Genomic DNA, 23,850 nt, shown 5'->3' with positions numbered 1-23,850 from the left:
ATATTTTTTCCTTATGCCTCAGACTTAGAATCTGTCATTTCTTCACAAAACCCTGCTTCACTGTTAGCTGTAAATTTGTATTAGAAGACCATATTGTGGATACTAGGAATGTTCATCATACTGAGATGACTGTTTCCCTGAACCTTTTCTGGTATATAAGCCTAGTTTTTAAAAAAACACTTTATGAATTTGTATTGATCCTAATAATTCATGTTTGTTCACTTTTCATATGCTCTCATCTTTTAGAGACATGTCTGACAGGATCTTCTTTTCCCACCCTCCAAAAGCTGAAATCAGAGAGTATACACTATTATGCTTACTCTTAGTTTTTGTGGATTCATGCCTCTCCCCCTGCCCCAAATTAGTTGATTATTTCTCAGAGCGAGGTCTGATTCTATAGCCTGGGCTGCAAGGGAAGATCCTATTTAAAACAACAGCAGCAATAACCACAACCATTATAGTGTCATATGTCTGTAGTCTTAGCAAAGAGGCTAAAGGGTAAGGCCAGCCAGTCTACATACAAATTTCAGGCCCACTAAGACAAAATCGTGCCTTAAAAAAACAAAACAAAACCAAAAAAACCTGAAAAATCAACCAAATAAAACTACTTGATTGCATGAATTTCATTTGCTCGTGGCTATGGCTACTGTAATTTTTCTATCTATCGAAACCTTAGAGAAACAATTTCCACTTGCACTTTTCCACCTTAACCTTGTTAGTGTTGTTCTAGTTATCTTTACTGCTTATGCTGAAGACGGTTTTGGCTCTCTTTTTTGAACCCAATGGCCTTAATTGAGATAGTGTTTCCATGCTGTAGAAGAGTGAACTTATCATTGTTGGCTATTTACTCTGTTAAACATATTAGCTTCTTTGTTTTCCTGCTTTCCTCTCTGGCAAAAACCCTGATATATTCTGAGGATGTCTCTCAGTGGTAGAAGACTTGCCTAGTGTATGCAAGGTCCAAAGTACAGTCTATAACTCTGCAAAGACAGCCCCTCTCCCAACATATACAACATATATGTGCTGTAGAAATTTAACATTAAGTAAGTTTCCCCCTTTCAAACAAGTATCTCATCTTGTGTTTCCTATTTTAATACATTTGTGTCATTTTAAGAACTAAGATGAGATATACTATGTTCAAATGTAATAAACAACATATATACAAATAATAGTAGATAAACATATCTATGTTCACAGTATTATACAACCATTAACCTTTTCTAGTTTCAAAACCATTTCACCACTTCATCAAGTATCTTCAGTGTTTGTGTTATTTATAAGTATGTACCAACATGCCTAGCATGGTTTTTAAAGAATGACTGCTTTCTTTTTAACTATGTATACATTTGTGTCTGTATATGGGTTTGTGCATTTGAGGCCAGAAGATGGCATCGTCTCCCCTAGAGCTGGAGTTACACCTAATATGGGTATTGGGAATCAAACTCAAGTTCTCTGCAACTGCTATATCATCTTTTTCTTTTTTTCTTTTCCTCTCTTTTCCTTTCTTTCTTTCTTTTTCTTTTTTTAGATTTATTTATTTATTTTATGTATATGAGTACAATGTAATTGTCTTCAGATACCAGAAGAGGGCATCGGATCCTATAATAGGTGGTTGTGAGCCACCATATGGTTGCTGGGAATTGAACTCAGGACATCTGGAAGAGCAGTTAGTGCTCTTAAATAACGAACCATCTCTCAAGCTCCCTGGTATATCATCTTTTAAGCTCTGAGCCATCTATCCAACTTTTTTTTTTTTTTTTTTTTTTTTTTTTTTTTTTTTTTTTTTGGTTTTTTGAGACAGGGTTTCTCTGTGTAGTCCTGGCTGTCCTGTAACTCACTCTGTAGACCAGGCTGGCCTCGAACTCAGAAACCCACCTGCCTCTGCCTCCCAAGTGCTGGGATTACAGGCGTGGGCCACCACGCCCGGCTATCTATCCAACTTCTAAAACTGGTTTTTGAACATTTAAACCTCCCAAGCTCGCCCTACTTTTTGAAAATGTATTAAGAACAAATACATTCCAATTCTTCCAAGGGTTATCATTGCTCCATGTATGAAGTTGAAACTTAATATGGCTAACAAACGCCTTTACTTTCAAGTTTTTGCCATTTTGTCTTGTTTCATTTATGCCTCTTTGTTCAGTATAGGCCCAGTTCTTCATTGTAGATATTCTATAAGTCTTTCTCTTTCCCTTTCTCCCTCCAAGGCAGGGTCTCATTATTAGTCACAGTCATTTTGCAACTTAACCCACCTCTACTTCCCATGTTCTGGAATAAAATGTGTGTGTCCCTCTGTGCTGCACCCTCTTCCCCCTTTTTAAACTTTTGAGACTAGACATCACAATATAGACTTGGCTGGCCTCAGAGTTGTGGTGCTCTTCCTGCCTTTTTTTTTTAAAGCTATTAAAGATTGTTATATGCCCTTCTTTTGTACTTCTTTAACCCCTATTCCTTGTACTACTTTTAGGTTACCTATTTCACATTGTCCTTACTTATATATTTTTCTGGAACAATGAACCCATGATAGTCAAATGCTAGGTAATACAATACAGGCTGCAACTATAATGAATAGGATTTTTAACAGAAGTCAAGATTATTTAATAAATTATTTTTAAAAAGGTTTCAAAGATAGGAGGGCAGTTCTTGAGCTAGACCTCAAAGGAACCATTCCCATCAACACTAAAGTGTGTATGTGTATTCTTTTTTAGTAGCTAGCAACATAGTTGGGATTCAGTGAAAGGTATATGATTATAAACATAATAAGTTTAAAATGCAAATCATATCTTAATGGTATTTTAAAATACAGATTTTATCTGTTTGCTTTGCTTATTAGATTTATAAAATCTGTGTTCAAAATCCAAGAAAAGAAGTTCTTTGTGTTAAAATACAATTTAATTCTTTATTTTTATCATTTTGTTGTTGTTGTCTGCATGTTGTGATGTACATTAATTACTTTATTGTTAGTTGGACAAAATAATTGATCAAAACAGCTTTAGGAAGAATTGTTTATGGTTCATCAATTATTTAGTTCGTCATGCTTGGTAAGGTATGATAGCTGCAATGTGACAGCAGTAAAATGATGGGAGTGGGTATGAGTCTTGTATTCTGTTTCACAATCCTTTTAGAATAGTTCCAACCACATTCCAAATTAAACTGTTTTAGAAGCACCCTCAGACATGCACAAGAGGTGTGTCTCCCAAGTAATTTCAAATTCCAGTAGATTGACAAATGAAGATGGACCTAATAGCCCTATATGAAGTTGTAATTGTTGAACTAAAACCACCTTTGATTGCTCAAAGTTATGGAGTTAGTGCTTCCATAGTTACCAGCACACTGTTTGGCATTTTATAGTACTCTGTGTTGTATTATATTTGCTTTCATGATTAGATGGCTTATCTTGATGATGGGCAAGTACTGTATGAGAATCATGTACTCATTTAGATTTCTGGCAAGTCCTTTCTAAACTGCTCTTAAACATGTTTTGTCCTTACTCACTGCCCAGTTTGAATCAGTCAGTCCTCAGCTCTCTTGACAAAATAATAACTTTTCTGGTGATTGTTGTGTATACTTACTATCATGATTCTTATCCTGCCTTCAAAGATGATAGTATATTAAAATTATCAAATTATATAGTATACCTATTATATATACCTATAGGTATATATAGTATACCTCTAATGTCAGTTACACTTACTTAAGGCTATTTGAAAAACTCATGTGATCTGCCCATTACAAAGACATCCTTATTTTATTACGTCCATCTCTGTAAACTCTTAAGGTTATACTCTTCCTAACCTGTTGTTTGATGATCCTTTGTTGGCCTTTGTTTTTCTACCTTACTAGTTCCTTGTCTCGATTCTTAATTTTCTGCCCTCATCATCTATTCTTCATGGCAGAACACTGTTTAGAAGAGAAGAATCTTATGATACCATCACTATTTCTGTAGGCACCAGCTATTCTTAGAAAGCTATTCCTGTTGCATAGTTGAATGTACCTCAAGGCATCATGGCAATCAGACAGATGTTAATGTAAGTAAGAGTTGAAAACACTCGGCAATTCTGACGTAAAAGTGCTTTTGGTTGTTTTTTAAGAATTAGTCTTAAAGGCTATAGAAAACTTGCCATTTCTGATTTGATTTGACTTTTGATTTTCTTTCAACTAAAATCTCTTGTGAGAATCAGCCTTATTTGCATTTTGATTGCCTCTCATAAAACCTACCCAGAATTCTAAGAGCTTTGGTTGAATCCCAAGGTAGATGTAGGAAGACAAAACAATTCCATCTGGATAGGTTAATATACCCATGGCTTCCTTGTTGTATGGAAATTTTATAGTTATGAAGTAGCATTTTAATAGTTTTCATAGTTTATAGCTTATTTATGGTCATACTTTACCTGTTGGAGAAAAACTGTTTTAAAGTTTTTATTGAAATTTTCTTTTTCCACAGAACTCAACAAAAATCCAGTGGGAGGCTTTTCAGCTGGTTTAATAGACGACAATGATCTCTATCGTTGGGAAGTCCTTATTATTGGTCCTCCAGATACACTTTAGTAAGTATACTGGAACTGACATCTTCACTCCTTCAACTAAAATTAAAACTTAATTTTGAAAATTGAAAAAAATTCTAAAGTAGCAAGCAAAATGGTTATATCGAGTATCATTTCAATGTGATCATGTGTAGAGCCTTTGTGTTATGCTTGAAGCTCTAATGTCTAAAACATGTTTTTAAAAAGATAGCTTCAGAAATTTAAGCTATGTTGCTGCTGGAATAAATATGTTATGAAAAGCTTTTTCTAGTGAGGTTATATGTAACCCCCCCCCCACACACACACACACAGGGTTTTTCTGTGTAGCCCTGGCTGTCCTGGAACTTTCTCTGTAGACCAGATTGACCTCAGAATCAGAGATCTGCGTGGTTCTGCCCCCTTAATCCTGGGATTTAAGATGTGTGCTATGTGCTACTATTGCCTGACTGTAAATAATTTACACACACACACACACACACACACACACACACACACACACCCCTTCTATAATTTAGGATATTAATTTTTGTAAGCTTGGAGGAGAAGAGAAAATTTCATCTCTAATTATATATTTATGTGTGCTTCTGTGAGATTATGTTCATGTGAATGAAGGTGCACTAGGAGGCCATAGCTGTTGGATCCCCTGGAGCTGGAGTAACACCTGATTATAAACTGTTTGATATGAGTATTAAGATCAAATTCAAATCCTTTAGAGGCTCTTAACCTCTGAGCCATTGCTCCAGCCAAAAGAGAAAAAAGTCCTATGCAATTTAGAGAAATTTCTCAGTAGTTAAGAGTACTGAGGTCCTAGGTTCAATTCCCTATGGAAATGATTTTCCTTCTCATGTTTACCATGCCTTGACCCCAAAGGAAACACCATAATTAAGGATGACAGTTTTACTATTTTTTTAACACCACTTTTTAAAAATAATTTATTTTTCTTTTATGTTCATTAGTGTTTTGACTTCATGTAGGTCTGTGTGAGGGTGTTTAATCTCCTGGAACTGGAATTATAGACAAGTGTGAGCTGCCATGTGGGCTCTGGGAATTGAACCCAGGTCCCCTGGAAGAGCAGCCAGTGCTCTTAACTGCTTAGCTACCTCTCCAGCCCCAGTTTTACTGTTCTTAATGCCTTATTTATTAAAGAATAAGACTGCAATTTTTTTCTTTTTAAAAACAGCTCCTTTTTATGTAATTAAATCAATTAATATCTATGTGTATGGTGTTTTGCATGCATATATATATTCACTGTGTTTGTCTGGTATCTGAGGAGGTGGATGGCATGGGAACCTCTAGAACTGTACTTATAGATGGCTGTGACCTGTCCACCAATAGGTGCTGGGAATTGAACCTAGGGCCTCTGGAAGAACAGCCAGTACTCTTAACTAATGAGACATCTCTCTGGCCCTGAGATTTTTACATAGAATGTATTCTGTATATCTGTGTTTTATTACTTAAGGGAACTTTCAAGGTCTATTTTAATAATTTTATAACCTGGTCTTCACAGAGTATAGTTTATAAGACTATATTTTGTTAGTTTAGTGTTAGGACATAAAATAACTTATTAACTGACTACCAGTTGTTGAAAATGAGGCGAATGAGCTAGAGAATGATAACAGATCTTTACATCTGCAATTCTTTGGGACTGCACTTCCTTCTTGTAAGTCCTTCCCCCTAGCCCTCAAGTAGCTGTTTGAATATATATATGTATATATATATATATATATTCAAAAAGTGGATATATATAAAAAGAAGGGCTGGTGAAGATGACTCAATAAATGTTTGCTATAGAAATGTGATGACAATTCCCAGAACCCATGTAAAAAAAAGTGTAATGTAGTAGCCTGTGTTTGTGATCCCAACACTCCTGTTGCAAGATGAGAGATAGAAATAGGAGAATTAACCCAGTTATCTTGGAGTAGACATTTGGCAGAAATGAGGGAAGCTCCCTCAAAAATAAGGTGGAAAAAGAGAGGAAAAAGTTAAAGCAATGTGGGAGTTCATGTTTTACACAGTGGGCAAAGGGTGGTTCATGCTTTGTTATAGTTTTTAGCAGTCATTGTTGCTCATATGTTTGTTTTGTTTTTGTTTTTGTTTTTGTTTTTGGATTTGGTTTTTTGAAACAGGTTTCTCTGTGTAGCCCTAGCTGTCCTGGAAATCACTCTGTAGACCAGACTGGCCTTGAACTAAGAAATCCGCCTGCCTCTGCCTCCCAAGTGCTGGGATTAAAAGCTTGCGCCACCACTGCCCGGCTTCACATATTTCTTTGAAAACAACATATGTTTCTTTTAAAATTGATATATTTGCATCCATCAGTTTTGCCAGTTGATTTAGGTGAATCTGGTCATGGCATGGCATTAGGATTCTTTCATAGCTGCCAGTAGCCACCAGAAACCAGTTTAGAGATAACTCTCTCACAATCACATTGTTATTTGAGGTAAATTTTATAAATTTTGCAAATCATACTATGTAAGTAACCTGGTCTATGATCCTAACACAGTTCTGGTCTGTTCTTCATGTTTATTCTTCTGTGTTTAAAATAGTGTTTGGTTTTATTCCCTCCAGGCATAGTACCTCTAGGGGATACAGAGGAACATTTTGATGATAGGATTCCTTTACCCTTAGTGTAGCTATAAAATAATGAGAATTATTCTCCTAAACCAAGTTCTTATGGAACATTGTTTAGGAATCCAGGCTTAAAGCTTCAACTCTTAAGGGATCACTGAATTTTTTATCCTTACATGCATTTGTGTCAAGTATTATTAGTTGATCAACAAACACACACACTTCTGGGTTTTTAAAAGATAGCTACTCGAGCATGTGGTGCAAACTTTTAATCCCAGCACCAGGCAGCAGGGCTCCATAGTGATACCCTGTCTCATATAAAGTCCATATAGTAAGACCATTTTAGTTAACAGCTCATTCTTTTTATTAACACCCCATTTTACTGCCCCCTCCCTGCGCACGTGTGTGAGGCTAGGTTGGCCTCAAACTCAGAAATTTGCTGGCTTTTGTCTCTTGAGTGCAGGAATTAGAGGCATGTATAACTACTGCCCAGCTTATTTTTATTATCTATAATTATGTGCTCATGTTGTAGAAATTTTAAATCCCAATCCCGAGTTTCTACCCTCCTTTGATCATTCAGTTCCTGGATAAAAGACACACTCAAACTTTGTATTTGTAATAAGCCTTAATCAGCATTAAGAGCTGGGGAGATATCTATCCTGTATACTATTATTTCTGTTTACCAGCCAATAGTCCTATTATATAATTTGCCATGTTTCTTCTGGGTTGCACTTAACTCTAACTGGCCATACAACATGGCCATTACTTCAAGATTAATCTAACTGGAGGCAGCTTCTCCTCCATTCACTTCCTTCTTTCCCTTTCTCAAGGTTTTCCTCTGACCTCCAGCCCTGGAATCCTAATCCCTGCCTATGTCTGTAGGCTGTGAGCATCTTTATTTACCAATGGGAAATAACTTGGGGCCCAGGTCACATAGCATCAATTGACTCTACATTAGGACTCTCTGGTCTTTGGAGCAATGCTAATACTGGTCTTGAGGAACCAGTATTAGCACTAGAATACAAGCAATATCAAGCCAACCCAGTACATATACAGGTCTCTGTGTAGGTATGTGTATGTGAGTGGAGTTGCTTCTCAGAGGTTGAACTTGTAAGATCTCGTTGGAACTGTGCTTGTAGTGGTTGTGAGCCACCTGACTCCTCAAACAGATCAATGCTGTTAACTGCTGAACCATCTGCCATCTATTCAACTCTGATTGTGGGTTATAAAATGTATTTCTCACTGTATGTTTCTAAAAGTGTTGGCTGTTGGTTTGTAATGTGAATAGCAGACATGTTTGTGGCAACTTTGAATGTACTAATGAGACACTGGCCACTTTATCCAGTGCTTTTCTGAAATCTGTAACTTTTGTTTAGGGAAGAAGAGACCGTGTGCCTGGGACAGGTCCTGAGAAAATAGCTAGAAAGGTGTCAGGACAAAGGACAGGGAAAGACTTTATAAATGGAAGCTTTCTAAAATGTTACTTGTTGGGGGAGATAGGTACTAGGACAATTTTATTAGAGTTTGAAAGAAAAACCCGAGATCTGGCAAACTAAATCTTAATAGCTTCTTAGTGGAGGACAACGGAGGAGAGAAGGAGAAGACCCTGCCATTTAAACTGTCCACATAAGAGGTTAGTTTACATGGCTGTGGTGGAGGGTGGGAGGGAGCTTAGAAAAAGAGTAAGGAAGCACAAAATGTTGGGGAAAGGGCCAAGTGGTAAGGCAGTGGCTCTCAACCTGTGAGGCACAACCCCTTGTGGTGGTTGAATGACCCTTTCATAGAGGTCATATCAGATACCATCCTGCATATCATATTTACATTTATGATTCATAACAAAAGCAAAATTACAGTCATGAAGTAGCAGCAAAAAATTATTTTATTGTTGGAGGTCGCCACAACATGAGGATTGCAACATTAGAAAGGTTAAGAACTACTGTGTTAGGGAAGTGTGCTTACAAAAGAAAGATAAAGGGCTGGAGAGATGGCTCAGCAGTTAAGAGCACTGACTGCTCTTCCAGAGGTCCTGAGTTCAATTCCCAGCAACTACATGGTGGTTCACCACCATCGTTAATGGGATTTGATGCTCTTTTCTGGTGTGTCTGAAGATAGCTGCAATGTACTCATATATAAAATAAATAAACCTTAAAGGAAGGGGTGGATGGGGGAACAGGGGGAGGGAAGAGGGCTTATGGGACTTTCGGGGAGTGGGGAGCCAGAAAAGGGGAAATCATTTGAAATGGAAGTAAAAAATATATCGAATAAAAAAAAAAAGATAAAGAAGACAAGGAAAAGCAGACAGACTTAAATGACATTTACAAGGCTGTTAATTTTAAGTACTTTATAGTATGTTCTTAAAAAGCACTTATTGACTTAAGTGCAAGAAAGTGATCTTGTAGTTATTTCAATAATGTGAAGAGGATAGACTGATTGAAAATAAGTTGGCATGGATTTGAGTGGTATTTAAATCTCAGTGATAGTGGTCTGAGGTGTTAACTCAGAGAAAGTGTTATGCCAAAATTCTGTAAAAATATGGTATGCTGTTTTGTGATAGTATAACTAACCTTCACTTAATTACTAAAGGACACTCCACACTATTTACAGTCTGTGTAATCAGTGCCTAGTACATTTAAGTGTTACTTTAAGACTGATAGTTGCCATGGCTGTTACAGAGAGAAACATCTTGAAAAACAAAACAAAAAGATTGATAGTTACTGAGTATTTATGTAGTGTGATGGCTTATATGCTTGTTTCAAGCAGTGGCACTATTAGGAGGTGTGGCCTTGTTGGAATAGGTGTGTCACTGTGGGTGTGAGCTTAAGACCCTCACCCTAGCTGCCTCGAAGTCAGCCCTACTAGCTGCCTTCAGATGAAGATATATAACTCTCAGCTTCTCCTGTACCAGTGAGTATCTGGATTCCTGCTTTGATGACAATGGACTAACCTCTAAACTGTAAGCCAACCCCAATTAAATATTGCCTTTTATAAGACTTGCCTTGGTCGTGGTATCTGTTCACAGTAGTAAAACCCTAAGACATGTAGTTATTTTACCCATCTTCACCTAGCATAATTTTTTTTTAAATCTGTATCCAATATTGAATTTTTCTAGTGCTGCCAAGAATAGATTTTCTTAGCCAGTTTTGCTGGTGCATGGCTTTAATCCCAGCATTTGGGAGGCAGAGACAAGCTGATCTTTGAATTTGAGGCCAGCCTAGTCTATAGAGAGAATTCTAGGACAGTCAGTGCTACAGAGAGAAACCCTATCTTGACCCAAACCGCTTCCTCCAAGTAACTTTTCTTATGTGTATCCCGTTTGGAAAGAAAGGACCAAGCTCTTTAGGCAAGTGCTGGACCACTGACAGATTCTGAACCCCAAAATAGAGTTTTTTGTTTTTGTTTTTGTTTTTAATTGAAAAGGGGGTCTTGATATGTAGTTTGGGTTACTTTAAATTCAGTAGGCCTTCTGCCTCATACTTTCCAATGCTAGATTATAGGCATGTGCCATACCCAGTTAAGACTTTTGTGATTTAATTTACAAAAATAACAAAAGGAGGTTTTGTGCCAGAAATATGACCTTGGTTTTCAAATGTTCAGCAGTTGGTTATATAATTCCTTAACATCATGTTAATTGTTCCAATACTTTCTACCAATACTTTCTACATGGAGAAATATTTTTACTTCACTGCTACTTCAATGTCTTTTTTCTTCCCCATAGTCAAATCTTTTTATGTGTGAACAATAATAAATACAGTCTGTCTGTCTACTTTGTGATTTTTACCTATGAGTTTTTTAGTTCCTCTGTCCTAACTTGACACTGAAAGTTTGTATACTCACAAATTGGCTGCCACTAAGCCAGGTGGGTTTTTTTAATTTTTTAATTTATTATTTTATTTATTTATTTATTTATTTATTTATTTATTTATTTATGTAAGGTGGTTTTTTGGGGGAGTGGGTAAAGTGAGGTAGGAGAGGCACAGGTAGATGATCCTTAGGTAAAGTAGAGGATAAGTGAATCCATTTAAAAAAAAACATTTGAGAACTAGCGTAATTATTAGAAAAACATCTGCCTTAAAATTTTTTAGGGCAACACTATTAAGTAAATTTGACAATTACTTATTTAATTACACAATTTGGAGGGGCAGTAGCTACTTTTTAGCATGAGAATTCCAGTCAGATATTGTGAAGCTTTTGAATGAATTAAATCAACCAAAATGAAGTGACCTGGGAGAAATGAGGTGCAGATATCTTGTAGAGACTTTTCTAATACCCCTTTACATATATTCTTGGCTCTTTTATGGATTTCTAGCTTTCTCAAATTCTGTCTGTCTACTTATTTTCTACTCTAATTTTAAAATGCTTATTTTTAAGACTAATTACTTTCTTTTTAATCCTTGATATCTGTGCTACATTTTATGTTCATCCCTCCATGGAAAAAAACAGCTTTTAAAAAAACTAAAAAGATTGTGTTCGTGTGTCTGAATGAGTAATATAAACATCACATGGGTGCAGGTGTCCCTGGAGGCCTGAAGAAGGCACTGGATCCCTGAAATTGGAGGACCAGGCAGCTGTGAGCTGCCACATGCAGATGCTGAGAACTGAGCCTTTGCAAGAGTGGTAAGTGCTCTGTGTCATTCCTCCAGCCTTACATCGTTCCTTTTTCATGGTTATGCTTTATACTAGCTTTATTTTATTTTTTTCACTTCTAGCTAATTTCTGATGACTTATTATTTGGAGGCCGGGTCTCATGTATCCAAGACTAGCCTTCAGTACCTTGCTATATATTAGAGGACCTCTGTTCCTAGTTGTCTTTCTGCTAGTCTCCTCCTATTGCCTCAGAAACTAGTTTTATTCCTTTTTTAGAGACCTTTATTTGTATTATGTACCACCCTCTTTTAATCCCCCACCCTTAAAATCAAGAGAAAAGATCTTTCTCAGGCTGGTATGGTCTTTATTATTTGACTAGGCTGGCCTTGAACTTATGAGAATCACCTTGAGTTGCCAAGCATGCACAACCACACAGACTCTCCATATATAAATGTTAATTTTTTCACCAAATTATCCCCTTCATTGTGCGCTTTACCATTTTTCCATTTAATCTTTTATGAACTTTTTCTTACTGTTTTCATCAAGTGTGATTTTCTTTTCAGACTCTGAGCCCTCAGCTTACCTCCTTACTATTTGGAAATATTTGATATTAATAGCACGCCCTAGCTCCCCACGTCCCCTTTAATGTTTACCCTGTGCATGCAGTGCCTATGGAGTCCAGAAGAGGGCGGCTGATAGCCTTGGAATTAGAGTTACAGATGCTTGTCTCTGTGTGTGTTGGGAATTAAACCCTGGTTTTCTGGAATATCAGCTAGTTCCCTCAACTGCTAAATAATCTCAAACATTTTTTAAGCAGAAAAAAGTAATAAAATCCAGTATTTATAATTAAAATTTCAATCTGTACTGAAATGTGCAAAGCACATTAAAAGGATCCCATGTCTTATATCCTACAGTTGATAACTGTTACATGTAACGTGTTGTTCTTATTGTTATTATTGCTGTTATCATCATCATCATCATCATCATCATCATCACCATTTGATTTTGTTTTTGAGACAGGGTTTCACTATGTATCTTTGGCTGTCCTGGAACTCACTCTGGAAACCAGGCTGGCTTCCAACTCAGAGCCTGGCTTTTTTCTTTTGAGATAGGATCTCTGCCATTTTTTCTTTCCTATATTCTTTTTAAAGATTAATTTATGTTTATGAATGCACTGTAGCTATTTTCACATATATCAGAGGACATCAGATCCCATTACAGATGGTTGTGAACCACCATGTGGAATTGAACTCAGGACCTCTGGAAGAGCAATCAATGAGTGCTCGAACTGCTGAACCATCTCTCCAGCCCCTCACTTTTTTTTTAGTATACATATATAGCAATATCTCTATTCATAATCCCGCACTACAATCCTCCAAGCTCATAACCACAGTGACTAGAGACTTCCCTCAAACTTGAAGGATGAAGAACAGCATTCTGTTGAGTGTTAACATTACACATGGGCTTAAACAGACCAGCAAATAGTCAGCAGGATTGGAACCTGTGCTTGGAGAAGGGATTTCTAGTCTATTGCCTTAACCACTTGGCTGTGACCACAGCTGTGTTTCTATTTTTATGTCAGTGTACAAACATCTGTCCCCATCTTTTAAAAATTAACTTATTAGTGTGAGTGTGCATAATGTGTATGTGGGTATGTGCTCCACAGCATAGATAAAGAGGCCAGGTGACAAATTTGTAGAGTTTGATCTTTCCATCCATCTTTAAGTAGGTTTTGGTGACAGAGATCAGGTGTCAGGCTTGTGTATCAAGTGCCTTTATTTCCTGAACCATCTTATCAGTCTAATACACACCTTTTAGAGATTGGGTCTTGCTGTGTAGCCCAGGATGACCTTGAGCTAGATATCAGGTGCTAGAATTCCATGTGAATATCACCATTTAGTCATTTTTGCTTCCTAAGGCTGGCTTGATTTCTTCTAGCTGTATGGACAGTTACTTGTGAGTTGCCATTTGGGTGCTGGGAATCAAACCTATATCCTCTGCAAGAATAAGTACTCTTAACAATTGAATAATTTCTGTAGTCTCCAGTTAGCATTCACATAATTCATCTGCTCAGGGATTGCTATTCACAGTGGACTGGGTCCTCCCATGTCAGTCATCAGTCATGACAATCTTTCACAGACATTATCATAGGCAAATATGACCCAGAAAATTCTTTAATGGAAGTGTTCTCCTTTCAGGTGGTTCTAGGGTCAAGTAGATAATAAAAACTAACCAAGACACAAGCCATTTTCAGAGTGTTACTGGGTAGTACATTAGATAGTACAGACAGAGTATCAATATTGCAGCATTTCCTTTCTGGAAAGTTAGTAGTATAAAACCTCTCTGGGAGACGTCTTTATTTATTACTGTCCTTCTAATAAAGTTTTAATATATGATGAAATGAACAAACGAGATAAATAGAAGTATGGCAATCTGATATCAGAAAGGGAAATCACAAAATATATGCCTAAACTTTAAGATGAGAAAGAGGTCTGGGTATGACCAGAGCATAGAAGAAAGATTATTTGAAACCAATATAGAAAATTCAGCAAATTGAATCATGTAGACAAGATTAAACTTCCTGAATTTCATTTGAAGACATATACTGAAAAGACTTTTACCATATCACCAATAATCTGATCTGGACACCTCTGTTTCCAAGTGTTCCTTTTAGTTTTACTAATTATCTGAGAGTTTAGCAAAGCAGAACTTATAGTAGTTTATTAAATTGTGTATTTGTATTTAGGAAACTAGTATTTTTGTCTACCTTTTTTGTTGGCTTATCATCTGTACCCTTTTATTTGTCTGATTGAGTACTTATAAAGAATAACTTAAATTCATGAACCTGGTTTTTCTTTTATTTTTTCAGTGAAGGTGGTGTTTTTAAGGCTTATCTCATTTTCCCAAAAGATTATCCCCTCCGGCCTCCTAAAATGAAATTCATTACAGATATTTGGCCCCCAAATGGTAAGTTTTCTAATTTTATTTTCACATTTGCAAGTTTAATGATCTGTCACTAAAGATTTCACAACTATCTCAGTAAAAGTGCTAAGTGATTTTATGGTTTTTTTGTGCATATGGTCTTGTAATTGACTCTAAATACAAAGGTTCTTAGGTTCTTTCCTTCCTTCCTTCCTTCCTTCCTTCCTTCCTTCCTTCCTTCCTTCCTTCCTTCCTTCCTTCCCTTCCCTTCCCTTCCCTTCCCTTCCCTTCCCTTTCCTTCCTTCCTTTCCTTCCTTCCCTTTTCTTTCTTTTTTCTTAGTTTTCTGCTTTGTTTGGAGATGAGGAGTAGCAGGCTTGAGTTCCAGATCAACATGGACCTCACTATGTAGCTAAAGTTTGCCTTGAACTTTTGGTAATCTTTGTGTCTTAAGTTGCCAATTGGTCGGCTTACAGGCAAGAGCCGCTACCACACTCTGGGAATGTTTACCTAGCATGCACAAAATCTTAGATTTGCTCTTCAACATTGCATAAAATGTATGTGGTGATGATGCAAACATGTACTCTTCTAGCTATATAACAAAGAAAGTTGTAAAGGTGTATCCCAAAATCTTATAGATTGCAGAATTATTTATGTTAGCTAAAAAGTTATGGCTAAAAGTTAGCCATAATACTAGTGCCTATCAGTTGATGAAAGTAAAAGCAAACTACTGCATATACATATAATGAAACGTGATTTGATTTATAAAAGTGTTTGGTATGATTTGGTAACAAAAAAGTGAAACCAGATGCCTTTGGTATCTGTCAGTGTCTGCCTTCACATGCACGGCCATACACAGGCATATGTTCATACATGGAAAATAAATATTTTTTTCAAATTAACAAACAGATGGAAGCAATCATTTAATAATTCCACTTATGAAATTTCAAGAATATGCAACTCTGAAGAGTATATTCATGGTTGTTTAGGACTGCTGGGCAGCTTGAAGGGGAGAAGGGTCAATATAGATTATAAAAGAATTTGTGGGGGTGGTAATGATGACAAAAGTTCCTAAAAATGTGTGTGCTTTGGTTGTATAACTGAGAAGTGTACTATATAGAAACAATTGGATTGTATGCTTCAACTAGATGAATAATGTGTTGGGTGTTAAAGTTATTATGGAGATAGCTGGTAAAATTGTTCAGTGAGTTAAAGTTCTTGCCATGGAAGCCTAGTAATCTGAGTTTGATCCCTGGAATCCATATAGAGGTAGAGATCGCATTCCACTAAGTTATGCTCTGGCCTCTGCACATGGTCTGTGGCCTATGTGTTCATAGATACACACAATAATAATAATAAAATAATTTCCAAAAACACTACATAGCAAATAGTAATTTGTGTAGCTTAGATGTATGTCAGTTTAGACCTCTCTCTCTCTTCTGTTGTTGGTTTTTACTTGTTTGTCATTTTGGTTTAGTTTTTTTTTTGTTTGTTTGTTTGGTTGGTTGGTTCTTTTATTTTTGAGACAGGTTGTCACTGTAACATTGGCTGGCCTGAAATTATGTATGTAGATCAGGCTGGCATTAAACTCAGAAATTATCCTGCTTTTGCCTGTCATGTGCTGGAATTAAAGATTTGTACTGTCATGCCTAGCTTTCTTTTTTTTTTTTTTTTTTTTTTTTAGAAACAAAAGTCCCTTTAATGAAAACCTTACAAAATTATCCCAAATTGCACGTGATTTTTTTCAATTCTTTTTTTTTATTATTATTTATTTACATTTCAAATGATTTCCCCTTTTCTAGCCCCCTCAACTCCCCGAAAGTCCCGTAAGCCCCCTTCTCTTCCCCTGTCCTCCCTCCCACCCCTTCCCAGTTCCCCGTTCTGGTTTTGCCAAATACTGTTTCACTGAGTCTTTCCAGAACCAGGGACCACTCCTGCTTTCTTCTTGTATCTCATTTGATGTGTGGATTATGTTTTGGGTATTCCAGTTTTCTAGGTTAATAACCACTTATTAGTGAGTGCATACCATGATTCACCTTTTGAGTCTGGGTTACCTCACTTAGTATGATGTTCTCTAGCTCCATCCATTTGCCTAAGAATTTCATGAATTCATTGTTTCTAATGGCTGAATAGTAGTCCATTGTGTAGATATACCACATTTTTTGCATCCACTCTTCTGTTGAGGGATACCTGGGTTCTTTCCAGCATCTGGCAATTATAAATAGGGCTGCTATGAACATAGTAGAGCATGTATCCTTATTACATGGTGGGGAATCCTCTGGGTATATGCCCAGGAGTGGTATAGCAGGATCTTCTGGAAGTGAGGCGCCCAGTTTTCGGAGGAACCGCCAGACTGCTTTCCAGAGTGGTTGTACCAATTTGCAACCCCACCAGCTGTGGAAGAGTGTTCCTCTTTCTCCGCACCCTCTCCAACACCTGCTGTCTCCTGAATTTTTAATCTTAGCCATTCTGACTGGACAGGGTTTTCAAGTGGATTTAGTATTAGAAATAAATCCATTTGTAAAGAGCAATGAGATGAAAGGGAAAAAATAACAGACAAAACATTGTATGGGGAATTAAGAGCATTTTGGCAAAATAAATGTAAATATTAAGTGTATAGCTAGCTATAGAGTTAATAATTAACATCTCACAGAGAACATAGTTGTCATTCAACATACTTTTGGAAACGTTGCTTAAATCAGAGATCACTAGAATTTAAACAGTGTCAGTATAGAAGAACTTTTGTCTTGAATAAGACAGCCATAATGGCATCAGTGTTTATTTCTGATGACTATATAAATGACATATTTATTTTAAAAATGTGATTCGGCATGATTCTAATTTTGGTCATTCAACTTGGAATGCATTCTACCAACATTTAATGATGAATCTTGAAGACATGATAATTGAAATATGACAAATTTAAAAGAACAAAACTGATTGTGTGATTCTGCTTCAGTGAAATATTTAATTAAAATAGAACGGGGCATTTTAGACACTGAAGATTTAGGGAAAGTAAAGAATTTGTATAGGCAATTTGATTTGAGGAAGATGTATAGTGGTTGTAATTGTGTATCATTGTGATTTTTAATTCTTAACTGAGAAATGGAAAAAATTGTAATTTTATTTGCTATATATAGTACAATAAAAATAAATTTCATGTCAACAGATATTAATTTGTTAATTAATGAGATAGATATTCTCATTTTTGAAGTGATGTGTAAAATTAAAATATTTTAAGATTCTATAGCTTTAAATCTAAAATGATTCAAATTTAAATGACTAGTAATTGTTTTTGTTTCTTGAGACAGGGTTTCTCTGTGTAGTCCTGGCTGTTCTGGAGCTCACTCTGTAAACTAGACTGGCCTCTAACTCTTAGAGATCTTCCTGCCTCTGCCTTCTGAGTACTGGGACAAAAAACATTCACCATTACTGTTCTACCAAATGATTGCTTTTTAAAAGTCATTTTCTTTTAAAATTGTTATTATTATTATTGTGGTGTTTGCTTATGTATGTATGTATGTATGTATGTATGTATGTGTGTATGTATGTATGTATCCACCCATCCTATCTATCTATCTACCTATCTATCTATCTATCTATCTATCTATCTATCTATCTATCTATCTATCTATCTATCTATCCATCTTATCTGTCTATCTATCTATTATCTATCTTATCTATCTATCTATCATCTATCTATCTATCTTATCTATCTATTATCTATCTATCATCTATCTATCCTATCTATCTATCCTATCTATCTATCCATCTTATCTATCTATCTTATCTATCCTATGTATCTATGTATCTATCTATCTATCTAATCTATCTTATCTATCATCTATCTATCTATCTTATCTGTCTTATCTATATATCTTATCTATCTATCTTATCTATTCTACCTATCTTATCTATCTATCTTATCTATTTATCTATCTATCAGGTCTTATCATCTACCCTTGGCTGGCATGGAACTCAGAAATCTGTCTGCTTCCACCTCCTATATTATGTGATTAAAGGCATGGCCCACCACACTATATTATTATTAATTTGTTCTGTGTGTATGGGTGCTTTGCCTGCATGTAGGTGGGTCCTTGTATATGTGTACCTGGTGCCTCAAGATCACAAAAGTGGGTTTTGTATATCCTAGGACTACAATTATATAAGGTTGTGCTGCCACATAGTTGCTGGGAATCAAACTCAAGTCCTCTGGAAGAACAGCGAATACTCTTAACAATGGAGTAATCTTAACAGACCCATTAATGATTTGGGGGTTGGGGGTTGATACAAGGTCTCATGCATTCCAGGCTGGCCTTGATCTTGTAGCTAAGGATATCCTTGAACTACTAATCTTTCTATTTATGTTTACCTCTTGAGTGTTGAACTTATAAATATGTGCTGTCATGACTGGTTTATAGGATGCTGGATGTGGGACCAAGGCTATGCATTCTGGGCAAGTCCTCTTTTCTCTGAGCTACATATACCCTTCAGTTCCTATCTTCCAAATCTTGATCTTAAGTAGATTCCTTCTGATGGAATTATATACAATTATTCAATCTCATTTTTTCAAAGACAGTTCCTTATTTTGTAAAACGTAGTGGAAAACAAAAACAACATTTTGGGCTGAATGTTACAATGTTTAATACTGTTCCTTTTTTATTTGTTAATTCCATTTTGTTGGATTTCACAAGTCATGGGAGTGGGTTAAGAAGAGAAACCTCAGTTAAAGGAAAGTTTCTGTATAAATCAGCAAAAACATGAGTTTTTGATTACATGTGAAGAGTAATTTTGCTTTACAGTAGGGCTTCCAAAAGTACTTGTTGGATTGATTAATTTTATATCCCTTGACATACAAACACCCACCCTCCCTCTTTTCCTCCCTCCCTCCTTCTGTTTCTGTCTCTCCCTATTCCCTCAGTCTCCCTGTGTTCTTTAACCATGAGTTGGGATAGGAAGATTGCTAACAGGGACAGTTAAAACTCTTTCAAAACAACAGCCAACCAAACAAGCATACATATGTTATTACTGATTGAAATCTTTTTATACTCAGAAAATTTATTTATTCCTACTTGTTTTGTAAACTTCTTCAAGTAATAGTATTTTTGACATAAGACATTTACTGTGAAAAGTTACTTTTATTAATTGCTGATATAATTATTTGAATATGTTTATAGATTAACACTGTAGGATTTTTTGAGAATATTTACTTTTGGATAAAATAATGCAAAGTGAGATATAGTTGTGTCTTTCTTTATCCCCTATAAAATTGACGATATTTCTGTATTTCTACCCCACTGACTGTTACTATATGGAACTTGCATTTAAAATGAGTTTGTGAAGTAGATTATGAGTATCACTTATTTATTTTAAAGCTTTTGTTATTGTGTATATTTATGTTTATGAGTGTTCTGTCTGCATATATGTATGTGTACCATGTACCTATGGATGTAGGACAAAGGTGTTGGCTCCCCTGGAAGCAGAATTACAGAAGATTGTGAATTGCCTTGTGGGTGCTGGGAATTAAACTTAGGTCCTCTGCAAGAGCCCCAGTGTTATTAACCACTGCAACATCTCTCTAGCCCCTATTTTATTATTTTTAGTATGTGGATGTTGTGCATATATATATATATATATATATATATATATATATATATATATATATATATATATATGTCTGTATACCACATGCATGCCTGGTATCCACAGAGGCCAGAAAAGGGTGTCAGATTCTCTGGGACTGTAGGGTGTGAACTCTCATGTGAGTTCTCAGAATCGTACTCTGGTCTTCTGTGAGAGCAGCCAGTGTTTCTAAAGATATATTTATTTATTTTATATATGTGAGTACACTATAGCAGACTTAGGACACACCAGAAGAGGGCATCATATCTTATTACATTTGGTTGTGAGCCACCATGTGGTTGCTGGGAATTGAACTCAAGACCTCTGTAAGAGCAGTCAGTGCTCTTAGCCGCTGCCATTTCTCCAGCTCATGGCCAATGCTTCTAATCACTGAGATATCTCTCCAATGTGTGTCTTTCTTTGAGTCTGTTAATTTTTATTATTATTACATCACCCTCCCCCTTTAAAATTTTTATTTGCTGAACCTTGAGGACCATCTTAACTAGAATTTGAGAAAGACAACTGTAAATGCTGAGAATAAAGAATTGGAGAAGTAGAAAAGAGACGGCATGTCCTTTGAATCAGGGACAGCAGTGGAGGTCTGCAATTACTTGTAATTTTAAAGAATGTAAAATATAGTTAATCTGTAACATTCTTAAAAGTTAGTAGATTACATTTAGGAAATCTCCATGTAAATAATGTTTTATATGCATAAGTAACAGATTATGCATTTGTAATAGATTATGTGTAACCAAATTTAAACAATTCTTATTCTATAATTTTACAGTTGATAAAAATGGTGATGTTTTGCATTTCTATTCTTCATGAGCCTGGGGAGGATAAATATGGTTATGAGAAGCCAGAGGAACACTGTTTACCTATCCATAGTGTGGAAACCATCATGATTAGTGTCATTTCTATGCTGGCAGATCCTAATGGAGACTCACCTGCAAATGTAGATGCTGCGGTAAGGTATTTGCCTAATAACTGCTCCTTCTATCCTTTACCCTTTTTATTCTCTCTTAATAAAACTCAACGTGAAACTTACTATGTATATGCATCTCTTTGTGTCCACATTTTCATAAAAATAAAAATTTGTTATATATAATGGATTATTTTGTATAATCTATGTATAATGGATTATTTTGAAATATGTAGGATAAATACGGTTATGAGAAGCCAGATATTGCACAATATCTAGATACTGTGCCATAGCAAATTTGATCTAGTTGGCATACATTAATTCCCTCACTAATTTTTTAGTAAGAACAATTAAAATCTATTCCTTTTCATTAGTATTCAAAATAATGGATTTCATTATGATATATGTTCATAAAATTATCTTGTAGTTGTCTTGGTTTGAGGCCTTTTTTGGTTTTTTTGGTTTTTTTTTTTTTTTTTTTTTTTGGTTTTTGGTTTTTTCAAGACAGGGTTTCTCTGTGTAGCCCTGGCTGTCCTGGAACTCACTCTGTAGACCAGGCTGGCCTTGAACTCAGAAATCTGACTGCCTCTGCCTCCCAGAGTGTTGGGATTACAGCCATGCGCCACCACTGCCCGGCTGAGGCCTTTTTTTTACTTTGAAAAAATAAAAATTAAAAATTACTATTATCTCTGCATTCTTTGAATGGTTGTTATAGGAAAGAGAAATAAAGGCTAAGTATTTTTGTGAGCATTTCCTGGTATCTACTTGTTTATTAAAAGTTGGTTTTGTTGCCGGGCGGTGGTGGTGCACGCCTGTAATCCCAGCACTCTGGTAGACAGAGGCAGGCGGATTTCTGAGTTTGAGGCCAGCCTGGTCTACAGAGTGAGTTCCAGGACAGCTGGAGCTACACAGAGAAACCCTGTCTCGAAAAACAAAACAACAAAACAAACAAACAAACAAAATCCAACATGCCTTCATGATCAAAATTCTATGGTCAATAGTACTAGAAAAAGCATACGTCAAACCCAAAAAAAAAGAAAAACAAAAGGCCAGGCGGTGGGCGCACGCCTGTAATCCCAGCACTCTGGGAGGCAGAGGCAGGCGGATTTCTGAGTTTGAGGCCAGCCTGGTCTACAGAGTGAATTCCAGGACAGCCAGGGCTATACAGAGAAACCCAGTCTTGGGGGTGGGGGTGGGGAACCAAAACCCAAAAACCAACCAAACAACAACAACAAAAAGCATATGTCTGTAAATTAAAAAGCAGAACCTTTTCTGCTTTGCTTTGTCTGGCCTCAAAATAGTGTTTCTCTTTGTGTAGGCCCTGCAGGCTTGGCCTGGAACTTGCTCTGTCAACTTGGCTAGCCTCAAACTCACAGTCAGAGTTTTTCACTTAAGCCACCAGAAAGAAGTCACAGCCACATGTTTTTCTCCTGCTTTTTGTCTATTTCTTTTAAGTGCCAGATGAACCAAACCTTTTAAAAGTTTTTTTTTAATCAAAATGCATAACAATAGCTGGGCTACAGAGTGCATTCCAGGATAGCCAGGGCTAGCTATACAAAGAAACCCTGTCTCGAAAAATCCAAAAAAAAGTAAGCAAGAAGTCAAACAAGGAAGGAAGGAAGGAAGGAAGGAAGGAAGGAAGGAAGGAAGGAAGGAAAGAAAGAAAGAAAGAAAGAAATTAAACTGATTACAAATATTCCTTCTCTGCATATCCAACCACTCCCAGATATTAACATTTTACAAATGTGTTCTTTTTTTTTTTTTTTTTTGATTTGATTTTTTCGAGGCAGGGTTTCTCTGTGTAGTCCTGGCTGTCCTGGAACTCACTCTGTAGACCAGGCTGGCCTCGAACTCAAAAATCCACCTGCCTCTGCCTCCCAGAGTGCTGGGATTACAGGCATGCACCACCACCGCCCGGCTCTACAAATGTGTTCTTGATATTGAATTAACAAAACTTCCTTTAAGAATAGAGGATTTCGCCGGGCCTTGGTACAGGTACATACCTGTAGTCCTAGCACTCTGAGAGGCAGAGACATGCGTATTTCTGAGTTTGAGGCCAGCCTAGTCTACAGAGTGAGTTCTAGGACAGCCAGGTCTATACAGAAAAACTCTGTCTCGAAAATTCAAAAATAAAAATAAAAGATTAGAGGAATTTGATCCTCTGTACTAGGGAGGGTAAAACTAAAGAATATGGTAGGCATTTTGCCTATGGTATCTGTTCATATGTAGTCACAGGTGATTGTGAGCCTCTATAAAGGTACTAGATACAAATCCTTTTTTTTTTTTTTTTAAACAATCATTCAGTACTCTAAATTGTGGAGCCAGTGGGACATTTCTCTAGCCCATGAGGGGTTTTTGTGTGTGTGTGTTTGTGGGTGTGTTTGTGTGTATCTGTGTGTGTTGTTTTCTTTAAGTGTATAGAATGATAGTAGACTGTAGAGTTGGTTAGGTTCAACTCTTGTTTCCTTTTTTTTTTTTTTTTTTGGTTGTTTGAGACAGGGTTTCTATGTATAGTCCTGACTGTCCTGGAACTCACTCTGTAGACCAGGCTGGCTTCAAACTCAGAAATCTACCGGCCTCTGCCTCCCAGAGTGCTGGGATTACAGGTGTGTACCACCACCGCCCTGCTCCCTGATGACTTTGAACTTAGAAATTTCCCTGTCAAAATCTTCTGGGATTCATAGCCACTGTGTCTCAAGATCTCTAAGCCAAGATCC

The 23,850-nt window shown here is 36.4% G+C and overlaps 1 protein-coding gene across 7 annotated transcripts in view; it reads left to right on the top strand.

Annotated features, from left to right (window-relative positions):
• The window catches only part of LOC127663791 (uncharacterized), a 741,437-nt gene that overhangs the window by 700,707 nt on the left and 16,880 nt on the right, over positions 1 to 23,850 (top strand). The window contains exon 6 of one of the 7 annotated variants that reach the window (XR_007973028.1): positions 4,442 to 4,475. The exons of the other annotated variants lie outside the window; for them this stretch is intronic. The gene's annotated coding sequence lies outside the window, so the exon portion shown is untranslated. Of the gene's footprint in view, positions 1 to 4,441; positions 4,476 to 23,850 lie in introns of those variants that run through there. 7 annotated transcript variants of the gene reach the window in all.

Source organism: Apodemus sylvaticus, chromosome 13, assembly GCF_947179515.1.
Source record: "Apodemus sylvaticus chromosome 13, mApoSyl1.1, whole genome shotgun sequence".
Classification (NCBI taxonomy): Eukaryota; Metazoa; Chordata; class Mammalia; order Rodentia; family Muridae; genus Apodemus; species Apodemus sylvaticus.
This window is presented reverse-complemented; position numbering and strand designations above follow the sequence as displayed.